Below are 18649 nucleotides of genomic sequence, written 5' to 3' on the forward strand. Positions count from 1 at the left end.
ATTCTTACTGCAGGCACTGTCAATGCACCTGGTCCACTAAATAAGCAAAGACACTGAGCGTGGACTTTCTCTGCTGCCCTGGCTGCCTCATGCAAAAAGACTGTCAGTCAGACAGATAGTAGGACTGCCGTTATGCCAGCTGTCTCCTGCATTCCACAGACACCTTGAATAAACTACATGACAGTCACAGCTGCTTGTCATGGCTCCTGAAGGTAGCTGGTGCCAGAACTGTTTGAGACAGTTTTACATTAGACTTGTTGATGTCACAAACCTCCATGAACTCAAGATGACCCTAGAACTATTCCTACCCAAGCCAGAGGAGGGGCACTTTCCCCGATATTCTATAAGGACTGCCATGATTGGTGCAAACAGGAGCCTTCATTTGCATGCAGGGTGTGTTGTGATTGATGCAGATGCCTCTTTTGCCTATACAAGCAAGCGTTGCCTCACTTGGGGAGTTGGCTGGAAGGTTCCTCTGTGGTGCCTTCCCTGAGATTGTCAGTTTGGGTCTTATTTGCAAAAGTGAGGCGCCCTGGACCCCTTCAGAAGGAGTCAAAGCCAGGGAACAGTGATCAACCAAGACACAAGGAGCAAAAGTAGCTGTGATGTGAGGCACAGAGACCTGTAGTGCTGGGCTGTCGGGGGCTGAGCAATTCTGGTTCTCTGGGCCTGCCTGAGAGATGGAATACGGCTGAGCCTGGTGGTACAGGCTTGCCACTCCATCTGCTTGGGAGACTGTGGTAGGAGGATCACACATTCAAAGCCTGACAGGGTTACACAGTAAGTGCAAGGCTAGCTTGGGAAACTTTTATTTTGACCCTGCCTCAGAATAAAAAGCAAAGAGCAGACTGAAGATCAGGTCAGTGGTAGAGCCTCCGTCCTGGCGTTAACATGGCTCGAGGTTCTGTCTAGAATGGTGAAACACTTGTAGAGCTAGAGGTCCTGGCACCGGAGGCCTGCACAAGGCTGAGGTCTTTGGCTGATTGCACCTGATGCTGCTGCTCCTACCTATGATCACAGCCATCTTCTGCCAGTCACCCAGAGATGGAGCCTTGTGTAATGCTAAAGTCCCACCCTTGTACAGCTCCTCCCCCACCCACAATTTCAATAGAGCAGAAGACCTGGCTGCCTGGCTGATAACAATGTAACAGGTGCAGGCCACTGTGCCAAGTTCAGTGTTTGCTTGGAGATGTAATTCACACGGCATTAGTTCACCCATCGAAAATATACACTGATGGGTTCCAGGATAGATTTTTATAGCCATCGCCACTGTCTAACTGAAGAATGTGTTTGCCATCTCTAGACCCCATGCCCATTAGCAACTGCTTCTGATTTCTCTATCCCCTCCCCTCCTTGCCACCAGCACTGCACCCGTGAGCATCTTATGCTTGACGTTTTATCTGCAGCCCTTCATGGCTGGCTTCGCTAGTGTCTGGGAGACCCATCCCTGTCACAGTCTTTGTGACAACTCTGCTCCTTCTCCAGCTGGATAATATTCCAATGTATAAAATGTATACATTTGGATGTGGATGAGGTTGGGGTCTCAGCCAGAATGTCCAGTAAAGAGAGGCTTCAAAGAAAGGTAGGTCCTGGGTGCATCCTTTGGGTTAGGCAGGGATAGAGGGCAGGGGGCCGGGGGACTAGATCCTCAAAGTGATCCCCCAAGTACAGGAGAGACTGAGGATCAGGTGCACTTCTGCAAACCCTGGGCGCAGTAAAGGTCGCCAGAGCCCAGGACACTGCATGCTATCTATCACTGTGGGTTTCTCAGGTTTTTCCTGGGGACCTGGATACCCGCAGTGGCTGGGGACCTGCACGCACGGCAGGTACTGGAGAGCAAAGCTGGGAGAAGAAATGATACCAGCAAAGGCGATTATGACTGCGCGCCTGCGCACATCCTCACCTTGCCCAAGGGCCTACCCTGTGTCAGGCCAGGGCAGTGGGCTGGCAGCTCACAGTGAACAAAGTCCAGGCTACCTCTTCTGCAGAATCAACAGAGGAAGCAGCACTTTCCTAAAGAGAGGCCCAGGAGCCCTCATTCTGTAAGTCACTCACTGACTGACCTCTGGCCGTTTAGGCAGCTAGAAAGTACCCCCCCCCACACACACACACACCAGATGAAGTCACACGCCTATACACAGTTATGAGAAGCTGTCCCTGTCCTAGATATGGGCCAAGAGGGATAAGAATGGGGGAACTCATGCAGAGTCGCATCAGAAGGGATAAGCTGAGCTTCTAGAGAGGCCCTGCTCCTCAGCTGGGCAGACTAGGAGAAAGAGGTCCCCTGTTCTCTGCCTTCCTGCCTCCTGTCGGCCGGCAGCATCTGGAGATAGAGAGGCTTTCCCAACATCTTCCTGCCTGCATGAGCCACTGTTAGGGGCCTTCCAGCCTCACCTCAGGGAATGTTTCCATGTGCTCAGTCAGCCTGTCACAGGTTGACTGGCTGTCCCATCGTGGGACTCCATCACTGTCCCATCAGAGTTTAGCACGCAGGATGGGACTCAGAGCTTGGAACAACCAAGAGGTGCCATCAGGAGCTTGGACAATTGCAGGCAGGAGTTATGCCTTCATCCCCGGGAGCCTCTGGCTCTCTACCTGCTGAATGAGGATGAGCACAAAGGCACCCTGCTTGTCTCCATTGTCTGAGTCACCGGCCAGACATCCACCACCTCTCACCATCCTTACACCAAGAAGTAGGGAGGCTTGTGTGGAAAGTTGTGGGTGAGATAAATAAAGCTCAGAGATGTCAGAACACTCCCCCAGAATCACACAGCCTGTGAACAGAGAGCAGCAGTTCTCCCCCCAGCACCGACTGCTACCCAGATAGATGGATGCTGTGAAAACCACATAAACCAACACAGGGCAACAACACGCATCATAATAACAATAGATGCCAATACTGACTTTCTGCATGCCAGGTTCCTAGTCCCTTCTGACCTTATCTTCTTAGAACCCTGCAATTAACATGATATATTATTATCCCAACTTTATAGATATGGAAAATGAGGAACAGAGAGGTTAGGTAACCTTCCCCAAGTCACACAGTAATTACCCAACAGAGCCAGGATTCCAATTGAGACAGTCCCCAGAGTCCACACCCTTGACATCTTTAGTTGGCAGTCTTAAGGCCTTGTAGCACACAGCTCATAGTTAATATATTGGTTTAAGATGTCATGTGCTCAAAACTGCCATGCCTTTATCCACTTCAAAATGGTTGTGGTAATAATAAAGAATAAGGAAACGCTGTATCAGTTGCTACAAGGACATGGAGAAATCCCCCTGCCGTGTGAGCCGCTGGCGGCAATGTGAAGTGGTTCCGAGATGTGGAAAAAGGTGAACATGTAAATAAACCAGGTGTGGCCCCCATGCTGCAATCTCAGCCCTCAGGAGGCAGGGCTGTAGCATCAGGAGTCTAAGTCGACATAATGAAGTTGGGGTCAGTCTGGGCTATCTGAGGCCCTGTCTTCAAAGGAGTGGGGAGCTAGACTAGAGAGATGGCTCTGTAAGGATCTGAGTTCAGATCTCTGTCCCCATGTAAAAGGTGTCATGGTACCCCAGCACTGAGGAAGGTGCCAGCCTAGCTGAGAGAGAGAGAGACAGAGACAGAGAGAGACAGAGACACAGAGACATTCAGGTTCATTAAGAGACCTTGTCTCAATAAAACAAGGCAGAGAGTGATAGAGGACTCAAGGTGGACTCCTGTGGTTACCTACATACACAGACCATAAAATAAAGTCAAGTGTGGCAGCGATCCCAACACTCAGGAGGTAGAGGCTGGTGGATCAGGAGCTCAAGGTCATCTCCAATAAGTAGCAAATTGGAGACCAGCCTGAGCTACATGAGATCCTGTCTCATACACACACACACACACACACACACACACACACACACACACACACACAAAGATGTGGTGGCCCATGCCTTTAATCCCAGCACTTAGAAGGCAGAGGCTGGTAGATTTCTGTGAGCTCAAGGCTAGCCTGGTCTACATAATGAGTTCCAGGACAGTCAGAGCTACTAGGTGAGATCTTGTCCAACAAATGAGTAAATAAAGCAATGGCTGAATGTAGACTTGCCATTCAGCCCAGTGAGTCCTTACTCCTGGATCGAAACCCAAGAGAGTTAATGTGGCTTCAGTCTTCCCAGCGTTACCTATAACATGAGAATTTAGAACAACTCAGATGTCTACTGAACAAAGAGCAGATAGTTAAGATGTGAGCTATCTCTATGGCTCAACTAAAATACAGGGGGAGCTCTAACGCCTGCTTCAGCAAGGATGAACCTTGCTGTCAGGACTCTAGGGGAAAGCTGCCAGATACAAAGGATCAGAGAGTGAATGGATACATTGATGTAAAATATCAGAGTGGAGGAATTCCCCAGAGTAAAAAGGGAATTCCACCAGACTGAGGACTGGCCCAGAAGAGAGTTCAGGAGTGCTAAGGATGGTATGTGCTGGGTGGGGGGCACTGGGGACTGGGGGTGATATAATGTTCTAGAATTGCTTGTGCTGTTGACTGTACACAGCTATGAACACACTACACCTCGGGAGTTGTATCCACTGAGTGAGTTGCAGACTCAGTTCACTTTGTCTCATGAAAGTGCTTTCTAAAGAGATTGGCTAGATGGGCACAATAGTGCTCATCTGTTCCCAGAAGCTGAGGCACGGGGATTATTGTAAGTTCAAGGCCAGCCTGGATCAGAATTTTCTGGCTATGTAGGGAATTCTTTTTTGTTTTGTTTTGTTTTTGTTTGTTTTTTCGAGACAGGGCTTCTCTGTATAGCCCTGGCTGTCCTGTAACTCACTTTGTAGACCAGGCTGGCCTCGAACTCAGAAATCTGCCTGCCTCTGCCTCCCGAGTGCTGGGATTAAAGACATGCACCACCACGCTCGGCTATGTAGGAAATTCTAGTGTGAGATTATCTCAGAAACAAACAAACAACAACAACAACAGCAACAGCAACAACAACAGATAAATAACAAGAATCATTAGAGTGAGTCTGGGGTGTGGCTCCCTAGTCAGCAGCTGCTGGACTCTGGCTTGCTGCCCTGGCTGTCTTGGGCAGAAACAATGCCAGTCAAACAGCCAGAGGGACTGCCCTCACATCAGGACCAGCACAGTCCTTAGACACCTTTAGAGAACCACTCGTTGATCAAAGCAGAACACCCCAGCCCTGAAGGTTCACAGGACACCTTTTGCTATCTCAAGCTTCAGGGAATTGGTGCTCACCTGAAACCTTGTCTAACAAGGAGAGGGACGCACTTTCTGGATGGCTTAGCAGAGGGATTGCTGTGATTGGTGCAAACACTACTTCATTTGTATGAGAGAGAATGTGATTAGTGCAAACACTCCCCAAGCTTACAGTCTCTTTTAGACATTCTTGGGAGATCCCCTCCTGTGCTGCAGGCGCAGGGGGTGGGAGTGGCGACATCCTGATCCCAAGGCCCTAAGAGGCTGAGAGGTGAGGCCAGGCTGAGAAACAGAAGCTAAAAGCTGAAGGAGCCATTAGTGGCCCTGCCAACCCTAAGAAGCCAAACCACCAGGTCAGTGGCAGCAGCAGGCAGCAGAAGGTGGCCATTGCAGGCTGAGCTATGGCCTCTCAGCATGCTCCAGCTGGTGCTATAGCTGACTTCTCTGATTCTGGGATTATAATGGTTTGTTCTGAGGGTCAGGCAACCCCAGCTACCTGGAAGATGCCAAAGAATGCTTCCAGAGGCTGTCACCAGCCCAGCGCTGAGCAGGCCCTTGTATGTATGACACCGCTCAGGAATCCCGCTACCCTCTAAAAGAAGTGGCATTATTTATTTTAATTTGTTTTTTTTAATTAATTAATTAATTTATTTCATGTGTATAAGTGTTTTGCCTGCCTGTATGTATGTCTGTGCACCACAGATGTTCAGTGCCCATGGAGGCCAGAAGAGGGCATCGGATCCTATGGAACTGGAGTTACAGACTGTTGTGAGCTTCTGTGATGTTCCAGGAATCCAACCCAGGTCCTCCAGGAGAACAGTCAGTGCTCCCAACTGCCGAGCCATCTCTCTCTAGGCCACCATTATTTCTCCTGTTTCACAGAAAAGCTATGAGATTTGTGTCTGGAACATTCTGTGCTTTTGCTCTTTAGGCTTGGGGTCTGAGTAAGAGAGAGATGACCATGTGTGTTCCCGTGAGAGCTGCCCTGTTCCATGCCAGCAGCACAGGAATGTAGGGTGGAGCAGAATGCACAGGGAGGGGCCAGGGAACAGGCCTGGCAGGTTGGGCTTTTCATCTCGCTGATGAACCACACTGGGCATCCACTCCCGGTGGCCCTGATGGAGGCTGAGATATCGTCCTTCCCACCCATCTCATCCCAGTCCTGTCCTGCCCACAGTTGGTAACCACCTGATTGGTCCAGAGAAACCAAAGCACTCCTAGCCATCCACCCCAGAACAGTAAAAGGACTAGTAAGTGCCCCACTGAAAGGGCATGCCCAGCCTTCACTTCCGTGCCCACAAGTTAGTAGGAGTGTGAGCGGTCAGGGCAGGTAGACATTGTCATTTGAAGGTGTCTCAAATATCACCAACCCCATCTTCCCATTTCCGGAGTTGTTTCAGAATAAAGGCAACTGCCAGGGTCACGTGGGTGGGGGCAGCTGTGGAGGGAAAGATCTGTGTCTGCAGTCAGACAGGGGTCAGAGCTGAGCTGCGCTGACAGTGGTACAGAGGACTGAAGCTGGGGCTTTAAACATGCTAGGCAAGTAGTGTGCCCTGCGCTGTAGCCCCAACCTTCTTTTTAGTTACTTAGAGTCAAAGTTGGCAGGCTAGCCTTGACTCCTCACTCTGCACCCAGGCAAGGCTTGAGGTTCCTCACTAGCTCTGGAGACAGACCTGTACCACTGTGCCCAGTGAGTTGTTCAACTCATAGCCCTCAGCTTCATCAGCCCTTCAATGGGACCAATACATTCTGCTGCTTAGTTAAAGGTTGCATCTGGTATCTGACCTTGGGACTCAAGGATCGAGGTGGGGTTCAGAGCAGCAAATAAAAGCAGATCTGTGGTCATTTATGCTCCTCAGTGGGGTCCTCTTATGTCCCCCTTGCTTCTCCTAGGATGGGGAAAGTGGGGGCAGGCGGGCTGGGGGAATGCCAGGTGCCTCCTTGGAGCCCATGCTGGCTAGTCAAGTCACTTGAGAGGAGGAAACCTCAATTTAAAAAATGCCTCCCTGTTAAGATCAGGCTGTAGGCAAGCCTGGAAGGTGTTGTCTTAATTAGTGATTGATGGGGGAGGGAGTCCATTGTGGGTGGAGCCATCCCTGGGCAGGTGGTCCTGGGTCCTATAAGAGGGGCAAGCCAGTAAGTAGCACCCCTTCATGGTGTCTGCATCAGTTCCTGCGCTGTGTGAGTTCCTGTTCTGATTCCCTTCATGAAGGAGTATGACACGGAAGTAGAAGGCAAAGGAGCTCTTTCGTCGTCTCCAGGTTGCTTTGGTCATGGTGTTTCCCCACAGTAAGAGTAGCTCTAACTAAGACAGAGCTCCAGGGCTGTGTCTGAGGACCCGACAAGAGCTTCCCGGGGACAGGAGCAGGAACAGGTGTCTCTTTGTGTGCCGAGGATATATCTGGAGCAGGGCAACCTAGGGGGCAGGGCAGGGAGCCAGCAACTGTTAGAAGTTCAGTAGCTTCAGCCCTGCCTGCTTTGTGCTGGGGACTCGGCTCTGACAGTGCTTGCAAAGTGGGAAACTGGAGTTTGAGCCCAGTGCTGTGTGATTTCACAGCATGGCCAGGATAGTCCATAATTTTTTCAGGACAAGCAAAAGAGACATTCGTCTGAGGAGACAGGGACAGGCACATCCGCTGGGTGTACCCAAACACAAACACAGGTGTCTTGAGAGACCATACCTGTCCTGCTGATCCCCTAAACAACTGCAATTTTATGCAGGGGCCCCTGGTCCCTTTTCCGAAGCTGGGGTGGGGGTGAGGGGAGAAGGGCAGCAGAGCTGTTCGTTAAGCACACAGGCCAGTCAGACGCCTGGGCTCTTCCCCTCTTACTGCGTTGCCAGCGACATGGCTTCTTTGATTCTCAGTTGTCCTATCTGTAGTGTGGTGACAGTTAGGGTAGAGCCCCTGCGCCACCAGAGACCCCTCACACTCTTTCACATGAAGTCTCCTGAGGATGACATGGAAGCTATGTGGCCTAGGCAGCAGGGGAGGGGCATGGGGGGGGGGGACTCCAGGAGGTTCTGAGGCCTCTGTGTAGCACTGGGATGAAGCAGATGAGCATTTGTCTATCTCACTCAGGGTCTGATAACTATGGAAACTTAATAAAGTCAGTTCTTTGCTCCCTGGACCTTCCTACACCCCCAACATTACATGCGCGCGTGGACACACACACACACACACACACACACACCACCACCACCCTGGTCAGGCATTTGCTTCCAAGTCCTTGACACCCTGACTCCCAAATGACCCAGCCTTGCCGATCGGAGCCCAGGTTGAAGTGAAGGTCAGTCAGTGCATGAAGATGTACCTGGATACAAAGCAGCAGTGGAGACTTGGCCTGTCCCCAGGCTGGGAGAACAGCCTTTTCCGAAGAGCAGACACTCTGAGAGCCAATTGCTGCCCTGTAGCCCTGGAGAGGCCTTTTCTCCACTGGAGGTGTCGCTGGCTGCCCAGATGTCACCCTGCCTCTCCTTGTGTGGAGCTAGGACCTGGGGGGTTGGGCGGGGGTAAGTTAGCAATCCATTCTTGCCACAGCCACCTGACTCCTTAGGCCTGAGTCAGTCTCCATGCACCAGTCCTTGGTCCTGCCTCAGTTCTCCCCTTTTGGGGTTAATTCACTCTTGGTGAGTGTGGGGTGTGCAGGTGGGGAAACCTGAAGAGGAATGGCTGGAGTGTGGGAGTGCAGATTCCTTCTGGGAAATTCTGCTGTCTGGCTCTCACGGCCTCACCATTCCAGGTCTCACCTGCCTCTGGAGCCAGGTCTGGGCTCAGTGGGTCCGAAGGGCATCAGGTCTGATAAACACTGACTTGGGTGTGGCAGAGCCTCCAACCTGGTCTCCCCTAAAGGAGACTCAGAATGTGCCTGGACTGTCAGGAATTAGGGAGCACTCACTGGTGCCCACTGCTCCGCTCAGCCCTCTTGTGTGTCATTTATTAGAAGGAAAGGGCCTGGGAAGGGTGGCACAATAGTTACCGAGGCTGGGCTCTTTTTCTGTCCTTTTGACTACATTTGATTTATTTTATGTGTATAAATAGGGGCATGCATGTCTGGAGGTTGGAGGACAATCTGAAGTAACTTCTCCTTCCAACATGTAGGTCCTAAGGAACAAACTTAGGTCACCAAACTTGGTGGCATGAGTCTTTACTTGCCGAGTCGTGCGTGTGCGTGCGTGTGTGTGTGTGTGTGTGTGTGTGTGCGTGTGTGTGTGTGTGCGTGTGTGTGTGTGTGTGTGTGCGTGTGTGTGTGTGTGTGTGTGTGTGTGACTATCCCCATATATCCATGGTTGTCTCATCTGTTGTTTCTCAGTTGCCTTCCCCCTGTTACTTAAAACAAGGTCATTCATAGCCTGGGACTTGACTGAGTAGGCTAGGCTAGCTGGCCAGCATGCTTCCAGGAGTCCATTGTCTCCACTGCACACTCCCAGCCTCAGGACTATGGATACGACGCCCAGCTTTTAACCCCTGCTCCGGGGCTGTATTCACACTTGCTGCTTTACTGACAGAGCCGCCTCCTCAACCCTCGTTTGAATTTGGGTTTATTTGGAAGGGGCTGGGGTTATCTATTTGTTTTGAGACAGGGTTTCATTATTAGCTCAGGTTGGCCTTGAGCTGATGATCCCCCTTCCTCAACCTCTCTATTGCTGAAATGTGGGGCTCCATCAGTAGGTGTTAAACTGAGCAGATACTTCATAGAGCATTAGCAACGTCCGTGACTCTTTTCAAGATGAAGGTATCTGAGGCACAACAGATTTGAGGAACGTGTCCAAGGTCACACAGTTGAGAAACTACAGTATCAGGATTTGAATCTAAGCAGCCAGGCTCCAAAGCAACATCCCCAGTCCAAGGGGGACATCAATACTAACGCACACCACCCAGGCAAAGTGACAAGAGACTCTCAGGACAGAAGGGTGAGGCAGTCACTACTAGGAGTGTCAGGTAATTGACATCTTGTTGGCACCCTGGTCAGTAGATTAATCCCAGGTAGCAGGCAAGGTGACAATCAGTGATGGTAAACCGGGCTGAGTCATTCTTTTAGATGTGACCACAAGGGACTCCGCACCTGTCCCTTTGAACAGGACTTTCAAGTGCAAGGAACCAGCAATGCAGGAACCTGGGCCACACACCCCACCCAGCAATGACACAGGCTCCCTCTCTGACCCTCAGGCCACCTGACAAGATGGATGTCACTGGCTCACATTGGGGTAGAATGTTGTGCTTCAGAGCAGGCTCGGGTGGTGGGGGCCTCACAGATTCTCCTAACACATCTGCATGTCTTTGTGGTAGAATTTGGTTTTTGTTTTTTTGCATTTTAATGCAGTTATTGTTATTAGGAACTGTTCTGACAAAGAGTCTTCCTGTGCACCCAGATTGGTCAGTAAATGTCTACACTCATAACTGCAGCAGCCCAGTAGGTCCTCTCTTCACATTTGATAACAGCTCAAGACATTTCACTTCTGTCTCCCAACTCCTTGTCATCTCCCTTCCCCTGTCACAGACCCTGGGGACAGGACTTTGACCATAAGACCCTGGAGATATGAGCTGTAGACAGACCATAAATTGTCTGGTCCAATTAATGCCTATAGCCTGAGCCCCAAGCTTATGCAAGTCCTAGAATTAAGGGTTACAGAAGGGCCCACCCTACAGATGAGTAAATCTTTATTGTTCTAAACTTTATAGGTTATTAGGGAGGGTTAAGAAAACACCCCAATGACTATAATTAGGAAGATTACCTAGGCCAGGGTATTTTCAGCCTCATTAGTTCCTATTCAGGCCTCTTAATCCAACGTTTGTTTGTTTGTTTGTTTGTTTGTTTGTTTGTAGAAACAGTTTTACTATTGTAGACCAGGCTGATCATGAATTTGCAAACCTCTGCTTTCAGCTTCTTGAGTGCTAGGATTACAGGTGCTCTTCTGATCTAAAATTAATTGTGGAAAATGTAACTCAATTCAATAAAAAGGGGAGTAATGAACAAAGAAATGAAAAAGGGAAGCACTATAAATGTCAAAGTAGCAGAATGGGCCCAAACACACTAGTTACCACAATAAACATAACTGAGTTAAATTCTCCAATTAAGGGACTGGGGATCTAGCTCAAGTTGGTGGCATGCTTGACTAACATGCATACAGCCTGTGGTTTCAGTTCTCAGCCCTCAGAACTTGGGCATGATGTTTCATGGTTGTAATCTCAAAATTTGGGAGAAGGAGGAAAGAGGCTCAGGAGTACAACGTAATCTTTACCTACATCCAAAGTTCAAGGTCAGCCTGGGCTACCTGACACCCTATCTGTCCAAAGATAGATATCCCTCCCTGGAACTCACAGAAATCCACTTGTGTCTGCCTTTCAAGTATTGGGATTGAAAGTGTGCATCACAACCTGGCTTGTATGACATTTAAAGATATACTTACAACTATGTGATACAGGAAAGATGAGCATAAAGGAACAGAAGGTGACATTCCAGGAAGCTGCCACTGAAAGGGGAAGTATAATCTACACACCCCTAAAAACAGGACAGAGCATGACATCAATATCACTACTGTGATTACTTCTCACTGCACAGCCATGGATCATAGACAATTGCCTTTAAAGGTTCTGATTTATTTAGTCTGAGATAAGCTATATCCTGGCAGACCTCCTCAGGGTCTTCTCAGATATAGCCAGGGCTGAGAACAAGGAACTGAAAGCCAGCAACTGTTAAAGCAGAGCATCAGGAATGAGAAAAAATTCCAAGTCTCCACCAGAAGGAAATCATAAGAGAAAGCCACATATAGGTGGTGTTCAATAAATACCAGATTGATTAGCCAATTGACCGATACTTTCCCTACTAGAAACTTCTGTGGTAATTAGACAGTCAGTTCCCCCACACCCAGTTATTAATCCTGGGGAAGTCAACCCTACACTGTGTGGGTTGCTGGGGCAATAATTCCTGCTCTGTTTTTAAGGCCGGAACTGTTTCTGGCCAGGAAAGGCCACCACTCCTGGCTTCCAGGCCTCCAGTTCTCATTACAGACACACAAAGGTCATGTCACGAATCTAGTCTTGAAGGTTCCTATGGTATTTACAAGGCTCAAGCTGACTATGGTGCCTCTGGCCATTCGGATGTCACTCTGAGTTAGAGTTAAGTCACCACGACCCAGCTGAGCCAGCAGAATAGTAGCAAAAAGAAGTAGTCACCCCTGTGTCTGCCACCAGGACTGAGTGGGTGTCCTTTCACGGTCACATTCACAGATTCTCCTTAAAAAGAAATCAAATCATTTATATCAATCATTTTCCAGTCCCCCTCTCAAGAGTATATAATTTTATTATTTCTCTGTGTGTGGCTGTTTTGCCTACATGTACCTCTATACACTACAAGGGTGCCTGGTGCTTACGGAGGTCAGAGAAGGGTATTGGACCCCCTGGAACTGGAGTTGTGAAGGTTGTGAAGCCGTGGGTGCTAAGAACTGGACCCAGGTCTTCTGTAGTAGCAACAGTGACTTAACTGCTGAGCCATTTCACTAGCCCACGTTTATATTTTTGATACATCTGTTTGTCTACATTCAAATGTTAGCAATAAAATTGCTTTTTGTCTTTTTCATCTTCATTGCTGTTGATAGCTGCCTTTGTTTTGAGATAAGGTCTCATTATGTGGCTTAGATTAGCCCTGAGCTCACAATCTTCCTGCCTTAGCCTCCCCAGTGCTGGGAATGCAGGCCTGCATCACCACACCTGGCTGCTGTTTGTGCATTTCTAAACCTATTAACATTCTCTCTCACCTTTCATCCACTTGCTTTGCAAGCTCAGCAAATTGTATCCCTGTGAGGATACAAGGTGCTTCTTAAAATCTGGTCTGAATTGATCTTTATCAGTCCATCATCTGACAGCTCTTGGGCTCTGCTTAGATGCTCCCATCTCTCCCTCCTTCTTATATTTCAGTACCTAGTACCCTTCACTGTTACCCTGTCCTTTACTCTGCCCCTTCCCTAGTGAAGATCAGAGACTAGATGAGGGGAGACACACTGCTCAGGATTTCCAGTATCCCTGGCTTCGGATCTGATGGCTGCTCCTATTCTTATATTCATGATCCAGTGGGCTACCACACAAATCCAAACGACACCAAGATAAGACTGACTTACTTGAGACAATGTGCGGATGGTTGTGTTCCAGTATAGAGGCCTGTGAGGGCTCCTCCTGGGAACCCAAGTAAATCAGGGAGAAGGGAAAGGGCACTTCAGGCAAGAGGCACAGCCTAGCCAAAAGCCTCATGGCTGGCTGGGAGCAACGTGGAGACAGGATAGGCACTCACCCTGTGCAGGGTGGTATTTGCCACTGTCCCAGAAAAGTCAAACCGTTGGAACATCATTATCACATGCGGCAGTGGCCATGTCTGCAGCAGGGAGATGTACCATCTGTTGGGTTCAAACAGGAATGGCCAAGGGCCAGCTGCAGGCATCCAGGCCCCAAGAGTACCTTTTGAGCTGTGAGTGAGTTCTGGAGGCAGCAATGAGGACCCATTTAAGAGAGGACAGGGCAACAGAAGGCCTCTCAGACTTGGAAAGCTGTGACTAAAACAGCAGAAAGAACAAAGCCCCGAGGCCAGTTCCCTCTTCTGGCTGCCCAGACAGGCTGAGGCAGGCAGGAGGGCACAGATGAGCCAGGGAGGTCCCACACTGCCTACAGGGGCTTGTTGTACCCTGGCAGTGTCTGATTCCCATCCCGTCAGCTTTGGGTAGTAGCTAACATTGCTAGGGTATTAGCTGAGCCATGTTTCTCTCTCTCTCTCTCTCTCTCTCTCTCTCTCTCTCTCTCTCTCTCTCTCATATCTGTCTGTCTGTCTGTCTGTCTGTCTGTCTGTCTGTCTGTCTCTGCTGGTCCTTGACAGTGTCTGGGTCTTTAGCAGTGCTTCCCGTAGGCTGAGCCCAACTCTGTCCTAGATCTCTTCATCGGCCAACATGTTTTGCAGAGAGCTGGTCAGACTAGGATGTAGTGGCTCTTAAAGGTAATCTCAACACGTGGGAAGCTCAGGCAGGAGAACTCAGGAGTTCAAAGCTAACCTGGGCTATGTAGTTAATTGAGGGTCAGTCTGGGTTACAGAGTTGAAGCCAGCCTGGGATATATGGTGAGTTCACAGACACCTTAGGCTATATAGTAAGTTGAGACTCTGCCAAAATACACTCCCCCACAACCCTACAAATAAATAGATACTTAAGTAATTATGTTAAAAATGGGACAGGGGTAGTGGCAGAGTCTGAAGCCCTGGGGTCAACATTCAGTCACATGACTGGAGAGTCTCTGGACTAGACTGCCATTATTCTCAGGCATGGGGGAGGGATTCCTCTTCTAGAATCCCTGTGCCCCAGTAGAAGCCTCTTGTGAGCCCAGGGTGTTCATTTACATTCAGCCTCAGTGTTCGCCTCTGGGAAATGGGACCCAGCCCATGTGGTGGGTCAGACTGACACCTTACCATATTCCAGCCATGTAGCCCTTCTTTGGCAGGTGCAGGGATGTGGCAGGCTGTTTACTGTGCCCAAGACACCCAGGTTCTTATGTTTTGCTGACAGGCCCTCCCTTAAGTCATTCTCCTTCTGGCTGCTATGCATCAGTGGGTGTGTGCACAGCCTACTTGAGTCTGCTGCCCGGCAGGCTTCTAGACTTAGGACCATGCCCGTCTTAGCAGTGTGTGATGGCTACCCACTCTGAGACTGAGCCAGAGCTGGGCCTGTCATGCCATCACTTTGCTGATCCACCAGCAGTTGGTCCGAGAGGGGGCTGTAACCCTGCTCCTGTTACTCAGATGATAAACCAGGTTCCTAGATCCGAGGTGATCTCCACAAGGGCAAACAGCTCAGGAGAGGCACACTGCACTTGAACTCATGACTAGTGGTTATCAAACACTACTCTTAGAGACCAAGGTGGTCAGGGTGCCCCAAGACGTTCTTCTTGCTAGTCCTCTCCTTACACACAGGCTCCTCTCACTGGGCCAGGGCCATTCGTAATAGTACTCTTGATTATAAACTTGATAAGACCTAGCATCATTTTGGAGACAAACTTTTGGGCACACCTAGCAAGGAGTTTCTAGACTGAATCTAATTAGCACTGTATTTATGGGGTGGGGTCCTTGACTGAAGAATAAGGAGAAAGCTAGCTGAGCACTAGCATCCATCTGTCTCTGCACACTCAGGTGCAGGGTGTCCATCAGCCTCACACTCTGGCTGCCATTGTCTCCCTACAGACAGTGTATCTTAGAACTGTGAGGGAAATCCTCCTCCCTTAAGTAGTGTCTGTCAGGCGTTTTGCCACACAGTGAGTAACTAAGACAGCTTTCTTGCAAGCAGACTGGATGGGGCTGGGAAAGGCTGTGCTGGTCAGGCTGTGGGGGTGTGGGTGTGGAGGGGCGGCACGACTGGAGTTGGTCATGTGAGATCAGTTCTATTTAGTTCTTTAGACAGAATCTTTCTGTGATGTAGCCCTGGCTAGTCTGGAACTCACGGAGATCACTCATCAAGGTCAAGCATTTGTCTTTGGATTCAGTGTGACCCCAAAGTCAGATCTTAAATGCTTCACTCAGACACCTCTCCTAGGAAGGCTTTCCTGATGCACTCTGACCTGACAGCCTCATGGACACCATTCCAGAACACAGAGTGGGTGGGCTGGAGGCCCATTCTGACCCACCAGTCACATGGTCATAGCTGTGTTCAAGCTTGACCTCCTGCGTGATGCCAACAATTGTCAAGGTCTCCTCCCTCAGTGTTGCTCCGCCCACCGGTGTATCCTGGTTTGTTCCTGGGATTATAGTGGCTCCTCTGCACTCATATGTTTGTGTTCACACAGGGTCTCATGAAGCTTAGGCTGGCTTCAATCCCCCTGCGTAAGCAGGAATGGCCATGAACTTCTCACCCTCCTGCCTTCACATCCCAAGCGCTGGAATGACAGGCATGTGCCACCATGCCTGTTTGTACATAGTTCTATGAATCAAACCCAGGGCTTCATGGATGCCGACAAGTACTCTACCAACTGATCTATATCCTAGCCACACACCCCTGCATTTGTATATTCTTCTTCATCTTCATCATCATCATCACCACCACCACCATCACCACCCTCACGTGTTGATGGTCCCTCTGATTCTCACCTTTTTCTCTGGGTTATTTCATTTCTTCCTTAGCCAAATCACAGGCAGACACTCTGTTATCCCCATTCCAGGTGAGAAAGTGGCTCAGAGAGGTCAAGAACCCCCACTAAAGTTGCACAGCCAACGGAGTGTGAGCTTGTACTCTACAGTACCTTCCTCTTAGTCTAGATGCTATCCGCAGTGACCTGCACCAGCAAGCCTGACCCTGTCATTAGCTCAGGTGTGAACACTAACTTCCACACCTGTCATTAGGAACCAGGGTGACAGGAGCATCAGGGTTCACACCCTGCCCAGAACCCCTCAACCCATGTCATCTGCTAAAAGGCAGACAAATAGGGAGGAGCACCTCTGTTCTCTGACAGGGATTTGTGTTGTCCAAGCCCTTGGCTGCCTGAGCATAAAGGTCCTGACTCAGGGCTGCTGGGTCTCCTGAGCTTGGGAAGGCACTAATAACTCTTGTTTGGATACTTCTGGTACACCGAGACTTTGCTTTCCCAGCCCTTTATTCTACTAAAATACTTAGCAGGCAGGGAAACTGAGGCTCAGAGCTTTGCACCAAAACCAGGATGAGCAGCAAGGCTTCTGTTCCCTGGACCTGAGTTCCTCCCCATCTTCTCCTACTGTCTCTTTCCCTCAGAATGCAGGGATAACTATGGGGGCACTCCCTATGGCCAGTAATTATAATTGAGAACAGTAAGAATACACACACACACACACACACACACACACACACACACTGCTTGCTACAAGGCTGGCCGGGCATGAGCCAGTACTGCCGAGTTTCTTGTAATCCCCAGCTCTGAGGAGACTGAGGCAGGAGGATGGAGTTTAAGGCTAGGTTGAGTTATACAGTGGTTTCAAGGCAAACCTGAGCTACACAGCAAAAGCCTGTCGAGAGAGAGAGAGAGAGAGAGAGAGAGAGAGAGAGAGAGAGAGAGAGAGAGAGAGAGAGAGAGAGAGAGAGAGAGAGAGAGAATAAGCACTAGGATTCTCTACCCCACAATTTAGTAGGAGCTAGTCCTCCAGCCAGGGGGTGGGGACAGTGGGTACCCTGATTCATGGTACCGTGGAAAACCATGAAGAGAAGTGTCTGGTCTCAGGGCTGGGTGACCACAAGAGGTGCATGGCCAAAGCTGTCAAAAGCTGCCAGCCAAGGACTAAAGCCTAGACCAGGAGGCAGGTAGGACTCTGGTACCTAACCAACAGGTTCTCAGAGTCCCTGTGGCTGAGAAGGATGGAGATCCTTTTTCCCTTCCCTTCTGGGCTCCCATGCCTTTGCTGTTAGGTCCAAGCCCAGGCACTCCAGGCTGGAGGGCTACAGTGTAGGGGTGGGACTTGGCCCAGCTCCTGGGATGTGTGACTCTCCTCCTGGTGAGGACCACAGGGGCCTGACCCCTTGTGGGGCTGGCACAGAGTGTGTCCGATTGTGCAATACTCAAGAGAGCAGCCCAAGGACTGGATAGGACCCCAACTGGCTCTGACAGCCAGCTGGATCAGCCACAGAGGAACAGTACGAAGGGCCCTGCCCAGCCTCTGGGTTGTGAAAGACTGAAAGACAGGGTTGATGAGGAGAAGAAATGAGAGGGGAGGGGACCGCAAAACAAGGGAAGAAACTACACTGAGCATCAAACAGCCCTGTCAGCGGGACAGGAAAGCAGACTTTCAGAAAACATAAAAATACTCAGGATACACTCCAGGCTGCAGTGCCCAGTGCACCTGCCTCAGTAGGTGGGTCTGGGTTGAAAGGCAGAACAACAGCCAGTGGGAAAGCTCCGGGCCCAGAATCTCTTGTCTTGCCTCCATCTGGAATCTGGGGAGTGGGGAGGAACTGTTCATGGGCCAGTGGAGGAGCCCAGCTAGGTGCTGAGCCAGGTGAGCAGTAACGCTTGCCACTTCTCATCTGCCTAAAGTTATTTGGAGGGACCACCCCCACTTCCTCTAGAGGGGTGCCAAGGCAGAGGGACGAATTCTACCCCTCCCTCAATCTCAGCAACATCACCAGTCTCCCCCCAAACCGGTTATTAACCGAATGAATACATTAGGCTTATCAAAACCGACGTGGGCTGTCTCTCCATCCAGACACATCAAGACATGTCATTCGCTTCTCGGGCGGCCCTGAGAACTCAGAGATCGCAGACGCGGCCAGTTTCGGGGATAGGGGGGTGGGGAAGCGCCAGGAGCCACACCCCTGAGAAATCACGCAGTGAGAAATTGGTCTGTCCCCACCCAGCCGGGCCGAGCGGGAGTCTAGAGAGCCTGAGATTGCCTTAGCATGCCCCCCGGGGCCCCAGGACCCACTGCGGCCTCCGAGTGCTCCAGCGCTGGCAGGCAGGTGCAGCCGGGGACAG

The 18649-nt window shown here is 50.1% G+C and overlaps 1 protein-coding gene across 1 annotated transcript in view; it reads right to left on the minus strand.

Annotated features, from left to right (window-relative positions):
* Window positions 1–18649, minus strand: part of Ppl (periplakin) — a 48705-nt gene that overhangs the window by 29452 nt on the left and 604 nt on the right. The gene's annotated exons all lie outside the window — the stretch shown is intronic.

The sequence above is a fragment of the Mus caroli genome, unplaced genomic scaffold (assembly GCF_978045245.1).
Source record: "Mus caroli unplaced genomic scaffold, Mus_caroli_1 scaffold_17, whole genome shotgun sequence".
Classification (NCBI taxonomy): Eukaryota; Metazoa; Chordata; class Mammalia; order Rodentia; family Muridae; genus Mus; species Mus caroli.